This window comes from Cherax quadricarinatus, chromosome 65 (assembly GCF_038502225.1).
Source record: "Cherax quadricarinatus isolate ZL_2023a chromosome 65, ASM3850222v1, whole genome shotgun sequence".
NCBI lineage: Eukaryota > Metazoa > Arthropoda > Malacostraca > Decapoda > Parastacidae > Cherax > Cherax quadricarinatus.
The window spans coordinates 1,723,477-1,738,264 of NC_091356.1; the positions used below are offsets into that span (position 1 = coordinate 1,723,477).

General features: G+C 39.2%; 1 protein-coding gene across 7 annotated transcripts in view; it reads left to right on the forward strand.

Annotated features, from left to right (window-relative positions):
• The window catches only part of LOC128700602 (MyTH4 and RhoGAP_KIAA1688 domain-containing protein RhoGAP93B), a gene marked incomplete at its 3' end in the record, with an annotated part of 257,681 nt that overhangs the window by 207,004 nt on the left and 35,889 nt on the right, over positions 1–14,788 (forward strand).

Genomic DNA, 14,788 nt, shown 5'->3' on the forward strand with positions numbered 1-14,788 from the left:
ATGTTGAGTTTATTCAAGTGTGCTTTTCCTCTCCATGATGTGTTCCAATTCTTATGTTGATTTTGAGTGCTTATTTTTAACATGCTTTGCTTTACTGCTTGCTTTACTAACTAGTGTAGAAAGGCTGCAAATATCTTTATATTCTGTCTCTTCATGTTTAGTGGTACAGAGCTTGATCTCTAAGTTTTTTGTTAATTATTGTAGAAATCACATTTAAAATTGTGTGAAAATATAAGAATATATACTGTACTTCTGTTAAGGTTGAGTATTAAACTATAATGTGTATAAACTGAAGAACAATATACACATTGATCATTTAGAAGATTTCAAAGTTTGTATAGTTTGCTGTCTCTACATTGCTTCCATCATTATGTCAGGAAGTTAAATGATTAATATAAAATGTTACATGCCATGAATGTCACATAATTTTATGTACGGTAGCAGTATGCTTAGTGAAGGCATGAGACTGATGTACGTTGTAATTGGAGTCTGTTGTAATGAATTTTTAAGGCACAGTTTTAATGTTTATACAAATGTCAAACAATGTTTGTAGTAATGAACTTTAGAGCTTTTAAATGTCTTAATGAGGTCTTATATATTCATAATACATAATTGCATAAATCATAATTAATATAAGGTGAGCAGATAATGAAGTCAGGGGTATACACATAATGTTTAATATGTAAATTTATTTTACAACATGAGGTGCTGAGTAGAAAAATGATGAACTTGCTAAATGTCACTTTTGAGAAGATCGCCTACAGACATTTGCAACAATATCTTGGTAACCAAACATACAATTTTGAATAAAGTGGTCTCATTTTAAAGACTGATAAACATTTCTGTATAGAAAATGCAGTATTTGCTCACTGTGCACTTTTCACTTACTGACAGGTTCATCAACTTTTGTCTCAAGGCCTCTTATGTGCTTTGTGTGGATATTTTCAACATTAATGTTGATGCAGATTTAAAATAAGTGCTACTTTCATTACCCATTAGAGCCCCTTTATAATGCTGTACTCAGCTCTTGGAATGTACATAAGCAACACTTTCTCCCAGAGATTATATAAAGGAGAAAATGTTGGTACATGTATGATTACTTCATGGATTGTCCTTCTTTGTAGCTATGTATCAAAATTCTTTAAGGGCATATTGTTCATTTTGTTAAGCAGATTTAGTTCTTTACCATGAGTTGGCACATAATGCAAGATTGTATTTTGACACCAGTGGGAGTTGTTTGAAGTTTTGTTTTAATAGTGAGGGGAAACAATCTTAAATGATAGTAGTCTTTTCTTTTCATAAAACTGGAAATCTTTCTTCTTTCAACACACCGGCCGTATCCCACCAAGGCAGGGTGGCCCAAAAAGAAAAACGAATTTAGTAATTTAAATGGGAGAAAGGGTTACTAGCCTCTTGCTCCCAGCATTTTAGTCGCCTCTTACAACACGCATGGCTTACGGAGGAAGAATTCTGTTCCACTTCCCCATGGAGATAAGAGGAAATAAACAAGAACAAGAACTAGAAAGAAAATAGAAGAATACCTAGAGGGGTGTGTGTATATATATGCTTGTACATGTATGTGTAGTGTGACCTAAGTGCAAGTAGAAGTAACAAGACATACCTGAAATCTTGCATGTTTATGAGACAGACAAAAGACACCAGCAATACTACCGTCATGTAAAACAATTACAGGTTTTCGTTGTACACTCACTTGGCAGGACGGTAGTACCTCCCTGGGCGGTTGCTGTTTACCAACCTACTACCTAGGAAAACTGGAAATATTTTCTATTAAGATTTACCATAAGAGACTCGGAAATTACGTAGCTACAATACAGTGGAAGCTATTTGATCACAAGTTGATCTAAATTTTTTTTTTTTTTTACTCAGATACAGTAGTAATAGATAAAGAATACTTTATCAGAATATCAGACATTTTAAAATATAAAAATTCTGTATGCCATTACAAAGTATACAGCCTGTAATATGTCTTGTGTAATATATGACATGTTACAATTACAATATGGCCATGAATATTGTAAAGTGCAACTAAAATGCCAAATACAAAGGCTTGGTACCTACTCCTTTTAAAGGGAGGCTCCTTTTAGTGGTAAAGAGGCTATCGGTCTGAGTTGGACCTTTTGGTTTTCTTCCTCCGACCGAACCTAATTACCCCTAATCCTTCCTGTCCGTAGCCTCTGGGGTCCTACCCTCTGGCACTACAGTTTCTAGGTAGGGGGTGGCGTGCCAGGGTTAGTCCTACTCCGTGAGGTCACTCGGGGTTGATGTGGTTTGCCATGGAATCTGAATTGTCTGAAAGTGCCCTGCTCCCTTCCTGGATGTCCAGAAAGTGGGTGAGGTGCCCTTCGGGTAATGGGTGTATCTCTGGAAGCTGCCTGTTGGTTCTGGGAGGTGGCGGCCAATGGGATATGTTTTGTGGCGGGTTTCCAACCACCCTTTCTTTTGTCCGCTGAGGTAGCTTGGTAGATATGAGGCTGATATCCCAGAGCGCTGGTTTACTGGCGTGAAGGGTAGGGTATGGCACGGGTTCCACACTGCATCTTCACTACCAGTGGGCTCGGGGCCCTCTCAGATGAGGGGAGGAGCTTTTGACCTCTCCATGCCTCCTAGCGACTGTCCCTCCACTGTCCCTCTTGTTTTTCTTTACTTCTTTCTTCTTTCTTAAAATAACAAGAAAGGAGATATCACAGAAGAAGCACCTTTATTATGGAGTCTTCGCTCAGTGAAACCCTTCCTCCTCCCAGACCCCTTTCTGATCCCACACCCTGTTCTGACCCAGCTTCGTTATTGGTCCATTCTCTCATCTCTTCTCATACCCCTGTACCTTCTGCTGGTGACGCTCTGTCACCTGCTTCAGGTGCTGCGGTGTCACCCATTTCTGTTTATGCCGCTGCTTCTCGCATGCCTTTCACAATTTGTCCTGCTTCCTCGAATACGGTGCAACAGTTTTTGAGTCGCCCGCCTCCCTTGGGCTAGGCCGCCCGCAGTTCTACTCCTAAACGTCCAAGACTCCAAGACAACCTACTGACGACAGTTCGTCGATGATTGCTCAGAAACGACCTACGGGACACTCACTATGTGTACCTGGCTAACAAGTAAGCAATGGACAGAATTATTTTCTTTACAGACGACGTCTCGATCTGATTATATCTCTAATCATGGAATTGGTAAAACACTTTTACGACACGGCCAAAATATATCCTTCCATGCTCTTCAAAGTGGTGCACTTGTTATAACAGTACAGAATTCAGAGCAAGCTCATGCTCTTTCCTGCATCGCTTCCATAGATAACATACCAGTCACCGTTTGTAAGCATGCTACTCTTAATTCTTTCAGTGGTACTGTGGTCTTACCATGTCCCATTGTACAGAGTGATTTTTTTGTCTTGTGACGAGGATATTTTAGAACAATTAGTCATTCAGAACCTCCCTATTCTTAAGGTCGATACATACATCTTGCCTGTTCATGGGCAGAGGCACTTTCCTAGTAACACCGCTCATTTAACCTTTGAATGCTGTGAACTTCTGTCCTCTGTCTATATTGCAGAACATCGCCTAGAGGTCTGTCAAGTAGTTCCCACTCCCCAACAGTGTCATAATTGCTGGCATTTTGGACACCCCGCTAAACACTGCAGATATGTGGCAGAATGCCTGGTCTGCAGTGCAGCAGATCATTCCAATACATCTTGTAGTCTTCCCCCTTCTTGTCTCAGTTGCAGGGAACCTCATCCTTCCTTTTCACGCCATTGCCAGGTTTATCGTAATGAACGAGAGATCCGTTATCTTAAGGAGTGTGAGGGCCTCACTTACACTATGGCTGTCTCTCAGCTCTGCCTTTAAGGTAAACTCCCTCGTATCCTGTGTGCTTGGGTAGCCCGAAGATCTCCAGCCTCGACAGTCCTCGCCCATTGCACTTGAATTCACATGGTCTGTTCTTCCAGATTTACATGATAGTGATCACTTTCCTATCCTTCTTACTTCTTCTCCATATACCTGACCGTTTCGTAGCCCTCGTTGGCAATTTGCTTGAGCAGATTGGGACTTATACTCCCATCGTACCACTTGTTGTGAGGACCCTCTTTCATCGTCTATTGATGAACTGGCACACTAATTTTTGACCTTAGTCCTAACTGCGGTGATGCATTTTATCCCTCAGACCTCAGGTAGGCATTCTCAGACATGTGTACCTTGGCGGTCTCCTACATGCGCCCGTGCGGTGCGTTAAAAATGTGCTGCGTTGGGCCGTTATCGATATAACCATACCATGGAGCATCTGTTGGATTTTAAGTGGGCAAAGGCAGTTGCTTGCCATGTCATCCATGATGATAAATGTGCTTGTTGGCAAGACTGCGTGTCCACCATTGCCTTGTCTTCCCCTGTGTGCATGATTTGAAAAAAAGGTGTGAAAATTGTGTGGTAAGTACACTCCAGACCCAGCTCCCGTTTTGCAGGTTGCTGGAGTGGATGTCACAGAACCCTTAGAAGTTGCCACAGATATTGGGAAGTATCTTGTCCGTATCTCCCGAGGGCTTCATCTGTCCCTCATTTCTTGCATCTAAACCTACCAAAGAGCAATTGCCCTTAGATTTCTCCTCCGATGGATTGGAGCCATATAATATACCTTTTACTCTTCTAGAATTAGAGTCCATGATTTCAATTTGCCGGCCACCAGCACCGGGACCTGATGATATCCACATCGAGATGCTACAGCATCTCCATTCTATGGCCCTTCCGTTCTTTTACCTCTTTTCAATCTAATTTGGGAGCGAGGGGTACCCCTTCAACACTGGAAATTGGCTGTTGTACTACCGTTTTTCAAACCAGGCACCTCGGGGCTTGACACCTCTCGCTATCGTCCCATTGCCCTGACCAGTGTGGCCTGGAAGGTGATGGAACGATTGGTGAATAGACGTCTTATGTGGTTCTAAGAGACACACAATAGCCTTTTCCCTCACCAATATGGCTTTTGCAAAGGTCGCTCTACTGTAGACCCCTTGCTCCACTTAGATATGTACGTATATTCGAAATGCCTTTACTAACAACCACTCTGTCCTAGCGGTCTTTTTTGATCTAAAGAAGGCATATGACACCACTTGGAGGTATAACATTCTAGCCCATCCCACTCCTTAGGTCTTCGCGGTAATCTACCAAACTTCACCACTGCTTTCTTGTCCGATAGACATTTTCGAGTCCATATTGGCGCCTCACTTTCCTTGGACTTTGTACAAGCCGAGGGAGTCCCACAAGGTTGTGTCCTCGGCACTATTCTTTTTCTCTTAGCTATAAATGACCTACCTTCCATTCTTCCATCTCATATTTGGTTGACACTTCATGTTGATGACTTAGTTATAGCTTACTCGGGCGCTGACTATCGACTAGTAGCAGCCTCCCTTCAGGTTGTGATAGACCGAGTCTCCCATTGGACCACTTCTCATGGCTTTAAATTTTCTAGTATAAAAACCCAATTCATTACCTTCATTAGACGTCCACTTATTCCAGATACTCCCTTGTACTTAAACGGTTTACGTATTTTGGCATGTGATACGGTCAAGTTTCTGGGCCTGCTCTTTGATCACCGGCTGACGTGGAGACCTCACATTTCTTCGTTAAAGACAACTTGCCATGATCGGTTAAATCTCCTTAAGGTTCTCACACATCGTTCATGGGGAGCAGATCATTGCACTCTCCTCCGTTTGCATTCCACCCTAGTCTTGTCCAGGCTAGATGGTGACCAAATCTATTCTGTGGCCTCTCCCATAACTCTAAGTTAGATCCCATTCATCACCAAGGTCTCCGTCTGTGCCTTGGTGCCTTTCATTCATCCCGTTGAGAGCCTCTATGTAGAAGCAAATGTTCCATCCTTATCCAATGGCAGTGATGCTCATTGCCTTCTCTATGTTAGATCTCATGACCTCTACAATTCTTCTTTATATAGGACAGTCACTGATGTTAGTAGACGTTCTGTATTTGTTCGTCGCCCTTGTTTACTCTGTCCCTTTTCTCTCCATTTACATTCACTCTTCTCTTCAGCTACCACCTTTCTATGTTCATATAGCATCTCACTTTTCCCTACCCCCTTGGGAAGTTTCAGCTGTTTGTGTCTGTTCTCTCCCACTGCAATGCACGAAAGCCCAACTACCTATGGTGGCTTCCCGCTCTTTTTCTTGACTACTTCCGCTCTCATTCTCATGCCATCGCAGTGTACACTGATGGTACACTGATGCGTCGGATTCGCAGCAGTGTTTCTGGACAGTGTCGTGCGAGGGCATTTATCCTCAGCTAGCATTTTTATGGCTGATTTGTATGCCATTCTTGTAGCACTTATCTGTATTGCATCTGTGCCTGTGTCACCATTTGTGGTCGTTTCAGACTCCCTTAGTGCTTTACAGGCTATATGGAAATTTGATACACCTCATCCCCTAGTTCTTTGTATCCAACTTTGGTTACACCGCATCTCTAGCATATAGAGGTGTTCCATTCATGGACTATTTTCCTGTAATTGCTACCCACCTTTGCACCCATCGGCAACAACGTTGGTCTGATCTACTCCATAACAAACTTAATTATATTAAACCGAGTATAGGTTTCTGGCCATCTTCTTGTCATCAGTTTTGAAATTGGGAGACTACTCTCTCCCGTCTTCGCATCAGCCACACTTGTCTTATTCATGGGTATCTAATGGAGAGGCGCCCTGTTCCTCTCTGTGAGAATTGTCAAGTTCCAATATTTGTTAGCCACATTTTGTTGGACTGCCCACTCTATCAACGAGCACTCAGAATTTACCTCCGAAGTTGTCTCCGCCCTGCTGCCCTTTCTTTACCTTCCCTTCTTGCTGATGGACCCTCCTTTAATCCAGACTCTCTCATTGACTTTTTGACAGCAACTGATTTACTACACAAACTCTGATGATGATGCCTTGAGCACACTCCTCAGTCCTTTCTACCTTAATCTCTAGCTACCCTCTACCCCTGCACTATCCACTGCCCCGTTGCACTCCATAACCTAATAATCATCCCTCTCCCTCTTGCCACCCATTACCCCTGCAGTTGCTGTTTGCTGATGACACTATGCTTTTGGGAGATTTTGAAGAGAAGTTGCTGAGGTTGGTCATTGAGTTTGGTAGGGTATGTAAAAGAAGAAAATTAAAAGTGAATACAGGAAAAAGTAAGGTGATGAGGATAACAAAAAAATTAGGTAATGAAAGATTGGATATCAGATTGGAGGGAGAGAGTATGGAGGAGGTGAATGTATTTAAGAGTGGACGTGTCAGCAGATGGGTCTATGAAAGATGAGTGAATCATAGAATTGATGAGGACAAAAAGGCGAGTGGTGCACTGAGGAGTCTGTGGAGACAAAGAACTCTGTCCATGGAAGCAAAGAGGGGAATGTATGAGAGTATAATTATACAAATCTCTTATATGGGTGCAAAACATGGGTGGTGAATGTTGCAACATGAAGGCTGGAGGCAGTGGAGATGTTGTGTCTGAGGGCAGTTTGTGGTGTGAACATAATGCAGAGAATTTGTAGTTTGGAAATTAGGAGGAGATATGGGATTACCAAAACTATTATCTAGAGGGCTGAGGAGGGGTTGTCAAGGGGGTTCAGACATGTAGAGAGGGTGGAAGGAAATAGAATGACTTCGAGAGTGTATAAATCTGTAGTGGAGGGAAGACTGGGTAGAGGTTGGCCTAGGAAAGGTTGGAGGGAGGGTGTAAAGGAGGTTTTGTGCGCAAGGGGCTTGGACTTCCAGCAAGCATGCGTGAGCATGTTAGAAAGGATCAAATGGAGACAAATCATTTTTAGGACTTGGCGTACTGTTGGAGTGTGAGCAGGGCAATATTTATGAAAGGATTCAGGGAAACCGGCAGGCTGGTCTTGAGTCCTGGGGATGGGAAGTACAGTGCTTGCACTCTGAAGGAGGGGTGTTAGTGTTGCAGTTTTATAATTGTAGTGTAAGTGCATCTCTGGCAAGACAGTGATGAAGTTAATGATGGTGAAAGTTTTTCTTTTTTGGGCTACCCTACCTTGGTGGGAAATGGCCAGTGTGTTAATTAAATAAAAATAAATATATATACAGATATAAGACAAAAGAATTGTAGGTGTTATGAATGAAAGGAAATGAGATATCTTCAGAGTAAAACAAAAAAGGTCATGAGAATTTGATTGGTAAGAGGTCAGTTGTATCTGAAAAAGTAGAAGCTAAAGACTGTGGTAACACTAATGAATGAACTACTGTGTTAAATGATGGGAAATGAGTGCTTTAATTCAAGAGTTGTGCAGATGAGAATGAAAGTAGGATGTGAGAAATGGGTTATAGTTACATGAGAGATACATGATAATAGATATGTGGAAGGTGCTTGGGAGCCTGGTCCCACATCTGCACACTCCCATAACATACTGGATCAAGAGATATTGGAGAATGTGTGGAATAAACCTAGTGAAAGGCAGAGACTCAATAAGAGAACACTGCATCAACATCTGTGATCCTAGACTTTTTAACCCTTTCAGGGTTTCGGCCGTACTAGTACGACTTGTGCACCAGGGTTTTTGACGTACTGGTACGCCTAAATTCTAGCGCCCTCAAATCTAGTGAGAAAGCTGGTAGGCCTACATATGAAAGAATGGGTCTGTGGTCAGTGTGCACAGTATAAACAAAATCCTGCAGCACACAGTGTGTAATGAGAAAAAAAAAAAAACTTACCGTGTTTTTGGATTAAAACAGCGACTTTGCACTGTATTTTCGTATGGTATTTATTGTTGTATTCTAGTTTTCCTGGTCTCATTTTATAGAATGGAAGACATATTACAGAAATTGAGATGATTTTGACTGGTTTTACAATGAAAAGTACCTTGAAATTGAGCTCAAAGTAGCAGAAATGTTCGATTTTTACCAAAGTTCAAAAGTAAACAAATCATGCTAAGCGTCCAATATACGTCAACTGGTGATTCTAATATTCTTTCACAAGTGCGCCGATATTATTTATACCATTTCTACACTAATGCAGTAGTCTGCATAACAGTAAATCTTCTATTTTTTGTGAGAATAAAAATTCAAAGTGGAAAGCAAAAGAATGTAAGAGGGGCGTGGGGACGTGACTAATGAACAGAGGAAATGTTATCTTAGTGCCAGGAATGTCTTTCTTGTTTATTCTGGACCCTATTTGGAAATTGGCATCTTTTGAAATTTGTGTGAAATTGGCAAAATTACTAAATTCTGACCACTGTATTGGATAGGAAATAAATGGTATAAAATACCGACACAATGAAATATAAACACATATGCAGTATAATGTGATCCTTTATTGACTACATTTCGCCCACACAGTGGGCTTTTTCAAGTCAAGATCTGTTTGTGACTTGAAAAAGCCCACTGTGTGGGCGAAACGTAGTCAATAAAGGATCACATTATACTGCATATGTGTTTATATTTCACTGTATCGGATAGTTGAAATCAGTAAATGGGCGGTTTCTTGTACTCATTCGATAGAAAAAAATGGAGTTCAAGCGAAATAGTTATGATTTTTGTCGACTAGTACACTGGAATTGGTCGAAAATAGGGCTCAAAGTGGGCAAAAACTCCGATGCGTAAACATCGTCGAGACCGCTAACTTCGCGAGAGCATAATTCCGTAAGTTTTCCATCAAATTTCATACTTTTGGTGTCATTATGATTGGGAAAAGATTCTCTATCTTTTCATAAGAAAAAATAATTTAAATTTGGCAACCCTGAGAACAAGTCTGGGAGAGGGCCTGGCGACCCTGAAAGCGTTAAGATCTTACCAGAAAATATCAGAAACTGCTGGGGCAAGTGTAGACGTCTTTAAGAAGAAACTAGACAAATATCTTCACCAGGTACCAGATCAACCAGGCTATGATGGATATGTGGGTTTGCAGGCCTCCAGCATCAACAGTCTGGTTGAGTATGCAAGCGCCAGATAAGCCTGGCCTAGGGCTGGGCTGTTCGAGTTAGAAAAGTCTCGAAACCCACCAAAGGTATATCAAATATAAAGGTGTCCTCAGCATTAACATTTAGCTGCTGGGATAGAAAGTGTATCTTAAATTGAATTGTATGCTATTATGCAGGTGGATAGCAAGTTAACATTGACATGAGTGGGATCAGGTCATTTACTTACTTCCTTCTAGTAACCTATTGATTATACTACTTTGTTACCTAATACTTTTCGTGTATCCCTTCAGCATCTCTCCTTCCTTAGATTATAGCTGTAGCCTCATGTACTATCTTTTGATAGTTCTAGAACATATTCTTAATTCTTTCGTATCCTCTTAAAATGTCGTGTGTTTAATGCTTGGCTTAGTGTGTGTAATAGTTTTGTCTGGTACTGTTGAGTCCTTGTTTTGTCCAGTACAATACAGAGCATAGTAATAAGGGATGTTTTAGATTTCTGTTTCAATGATCTATTTTGTATGTACCATTTGCATGAATTGGTCATGTATCACTTGTTTCTTTTAGGGTTTTCATTTGCCTGGTCCTCTGTTGCATATGCTTTTCTGCTGTATTTAACTTTTGTTATATCTTAATGTTTTTGTTTTCCATGTATTTATTTTTTTTAGATGCTTGGTATTATAGTATTTTGTTCCTTTCCCTCTAAAGTTGGGTAACCTTAGGTCAGAGCATTGTCTTATTTAGTGTGGTCTTTCACTTCCTGAAACAGCAAGAAAGAAGATTCATTTTGAAAAATGACAGTATCTTATTTCATATAATAGGTAGTAATGGTGTCATCTTGTATAAATGAATTTGCATACAGTTAAGCAAATTCACATAAAGCAAGGAAGACCTGCAGGATTTCTATTAATATCTGATACTGTGTATTAATCACAGGGTTGGCTGAATTCAGGTGGGTTATAAGAGGGGAAAAATTACAGGCCACAACCTTCTGTAAATATATAAAGTACAAATAAAAGTCATAATAATAAAACCAACAAATCATGACCAGCATAGAAGTGAAAAATAGAGCTGAGTAATGTTTTTGTTATCTTGACCATTACTAAGTTCAGAGTATGGAGAAACATGAAATGCATAAATAAAGTTGAAACTGTCTTGAGTTTGAGTTGCAGTAATCCAGGTGAAGTCACATGTCCTGATAAAACTGGAAAACTAACAAAGATACTCTGTCTACTACTGGAGTAAATTATGTCCTTTATTAAATAAGTACACTGATTCCAAATCTGAAATCAGAATTGATCCAAAACATCTGAATCTTTAATTAAAGTAAAATTATTTATTCAGGCAATGTTTATTGAAAAATCAAGCACAATGCATAATTGGCAGATATGCACATTGTTCGTTATATAAACATTCCTAGGATTTTAAAAATGACATTTTTTAAGCATTGTTTATTAGAATATCAAGTATGTACATTGCACAGTTGATATGTGTTTGCTGTTCAGTTGTCACCAGATTCCAAATCAGCAGTTAACCAATGTAATTAAAGGACTTGAGAAAGCATTGGAAGAAACAAAGTATAAAGGAAAAAACTGGGTCCAAGATTCATGTTTAGGGTATTGTATATCAAGAGTCAATTCATCCAAACAGTGTCTTTGAAGTCTTGAAGAGGAATAGATAATTTTTGAAGAAAACCAGTTTTTGGAATGGTCACACTCCAAAATAAGAAAGATTTTGTTAGTATCAGGAACTTCAGCTTTTCTTTTGAGTTCGGTTAACTTGTGGTAAAAGGAAAGGGGAAGCAGGAAATGCCTATAGTGTCAGGTGACTGACAGGAAAAATACATATCAGACCACTTAGGTGGATTAGTTTAAAAAAATACGAATTAATAACCAGAGTTGCATTCTGGGAATTGGCAAGATTCAGTAAATTAGAAGCATAGGGAAGGCAAAGTGAAGAGCTTCTCAGATTTTATCTATTTTCTTAACCCTTAAACGGTCCAAACGTATATATACGTTCACGCGCGTAGCGCCCCAAACGTATATATACGTCTTCTTTGTCATTCATTCAACATTGCCACGATAAGCCAGAGTCACCTAGACATGAGAGAATGGATGTGCGCACTCACTGTGTGCCATATTAAAATAATTGGGGATGCCAGGGTACCATATGCTCTTTTTTCCTTTAGAAAAAAAAAGTTTTTTTTCTCTCAAAAAATTTGGGGCGCTACACGAGTGAACGTATATATACGTTTGGACCGTTTAAGGGTTAAGAATGAAAAGAATACTGATTCCAGCATGGAAAACATTGAAATCAAATTGAATGCGCCATACGGAGTCCAAGAGCAGATCTATGAAAGAGTTCGAGAGAGGGAGAGGGGGAGGGTCATCAATGAAATTGAGAGGAACCCAAAATACTGTACAGTAAATGATAATAGTATCAACTGCTACTTGATGGATTACAGCTATTAACTATATAGTAAACCCTCCATTTAATGGACTTCAGAAATGTGGCACAGAATCCTCTGGATCAGTAGATTTGGAAACAATAGACAAAGTCATTTGGTCACAGTTGTCTATTATTGTTACAGTCGTGGCAAAACAATCTGTTCTCTATCCACCACAATTGCTATTACAGGCCATCCAGTAATAGCAATTGCAGGAGCTGCTGTAGTCTGAATTGTGTTTGATTAAGTTTGTTTTACAGAAGAGATATTATTTTGTAATGCAAATGGTAAAAACTTAACCTAACTTAACATAACCCAGCCTTAACCCTGCCATCAATACTGGTACCTCTTTTGTTTACATTCAGCTGGCACGTAACGTGACTTAATACTAAGTGTTGATTGACTCAGACGTGATGCTCATCCAAAATTAATGTGCAATAGACACTTGAATAACACAGCAGTTGTGCTCCTGAAAATGGCGTATTATGCAAAATATGCATTAAGCAAATTGGAGAATGTGGGAAAAATCAGGTTACATTCCTAAAATGCCAAACAAATATGTTATATACCCAGATCCTATAAAGCAGTTACAAAATAAACTTATTTAATAAAGCCTGTGGGAAGCTGGCTTTTGATGCAGCATGTATATACTATCTATTCCTTCAAGAGAAAATAGACATGGCAGTATATCCAAAGAAAATGGAGAAGGCCAGTATGCTTCCAGTGACTATTATACATTTAATACACTATCAGTATAAAAAAAATAAATAAGTCGCAATGCAATGGTTGAAACAATACACGGGGTATGGATAGATTAAAGAGTATCACAAAATGAGCAAGGATGTTTGGGGTTCATAGTAGCAAATTTTTGAGAATGCCCACTGTTTTGGAAATATTTTTAGTAATGCTTAGTAAGTTTTATTTAGGTAGAGGTACACTTAAGTACAGTTATCATACATATTTTAACGTGTGTGTAAACTATGTAGGATAACCCCAAAAAAATTCATCTTGAAGGAAGTTCAGGGTCTGGGAATTTCCCATATGCATGAAGGATGTTGAGTTTTAGCTCCATTTTGCTCAATGAGTTGTCTTATATTTAAGTTTAAACTAGTATTTCCAATCACAGCACTAATTACACCCTGCTTTTCATTGGAAGTATTTTGCATTGTCTTCCAAGCCTCTTGCTTTCAGTGTTTGGATTTGGGATCAATCCCTCTAGAATTTTCCTCGTGTAAATTATACTGCATAATTTTTTTGCCTATTCAAATGAGTACGGTTCAAGGGACTTTAAAGAGGACAGAATTGTAATTTGATATTGCCTGTTGTACAGTATTGGTGGTCATATACTGGAACCTCTTTTATCAGAATGCTGTTCAATATGGCTTCCTTTACTTAGAGCATAGCAGTACTTGAAAAATCATTTGAGTTAGTTTCCTTATTCACCACGTATGTACCTAAGAATGAAATTTTCTAATCGAGTTCAAACATTTGCTGATTAATTGTGCTAAATTAACATTGAGATGTGAAGCTCATGTTAACTGCATTCTGTTTCTATAACTACTACAGTGTATTTAAAGATGATTGAGTTTGAAGAATTACATTTCAGAGTAGGTGGGAAAGACTTGTAGTTTTTTGGGACCTTTATCAAAGTAATGGAATATAATCAATGTTTTGGTGAAAAAATCAATTTCCACCATCGTGATTCATTTCTGGAACATGATATAACAATACACAATATATAAAATGCAGTATACAGTATTGAAGATGCAACATTAATTACACTAACCAGGATAGGAGGTCTACAAATGTCCTATATGAAATAAGATGGTAACTATCTGAGGAGAGGTACAATAATGTACAAAGTGTAAGTTATTTGAAATACTGTACAAATAAGCAATAATAAAATGTGAGAAACACTGAAATTTAAGGAGACTCACTGAGGGAGGACTATTTTCAGCCATTACTCAGACATGGACAGCAAAGAATAAGAGAAAATTAGACTCGAGTCTAGTATTTTTCCTCATCCTTTGTTGTCCATGCCTGAATAAGGGCTGATGATAGTCCCACCTAGGTGAGTCTCCTTAAATTTAAGTTTTTCTCATGTTTTGTTCTTGATTTTTAGTATTTCTAATGACTTATTATGGTTTGTACATTATTGTAACTCCTCAGATAGTAACTACCATATATCAAATAGGACATTTGTATAAAACCTTCCATCTTGGTTAGCTTAATTATTGTCGTATGTTGTATATTGTTTGTTGTATACATATATCATTTTCTTATATTGTGAACTGTGATACTGTGTCATGTTTCAGAAATGTATTCTGATGATGGTGATTGATTTTTCACCAAGACATTGATTATATTCCCTATCTTTTATAAATGTCCTAAAACCTGCAAGTCTTGCCCACTTACGCTGAAG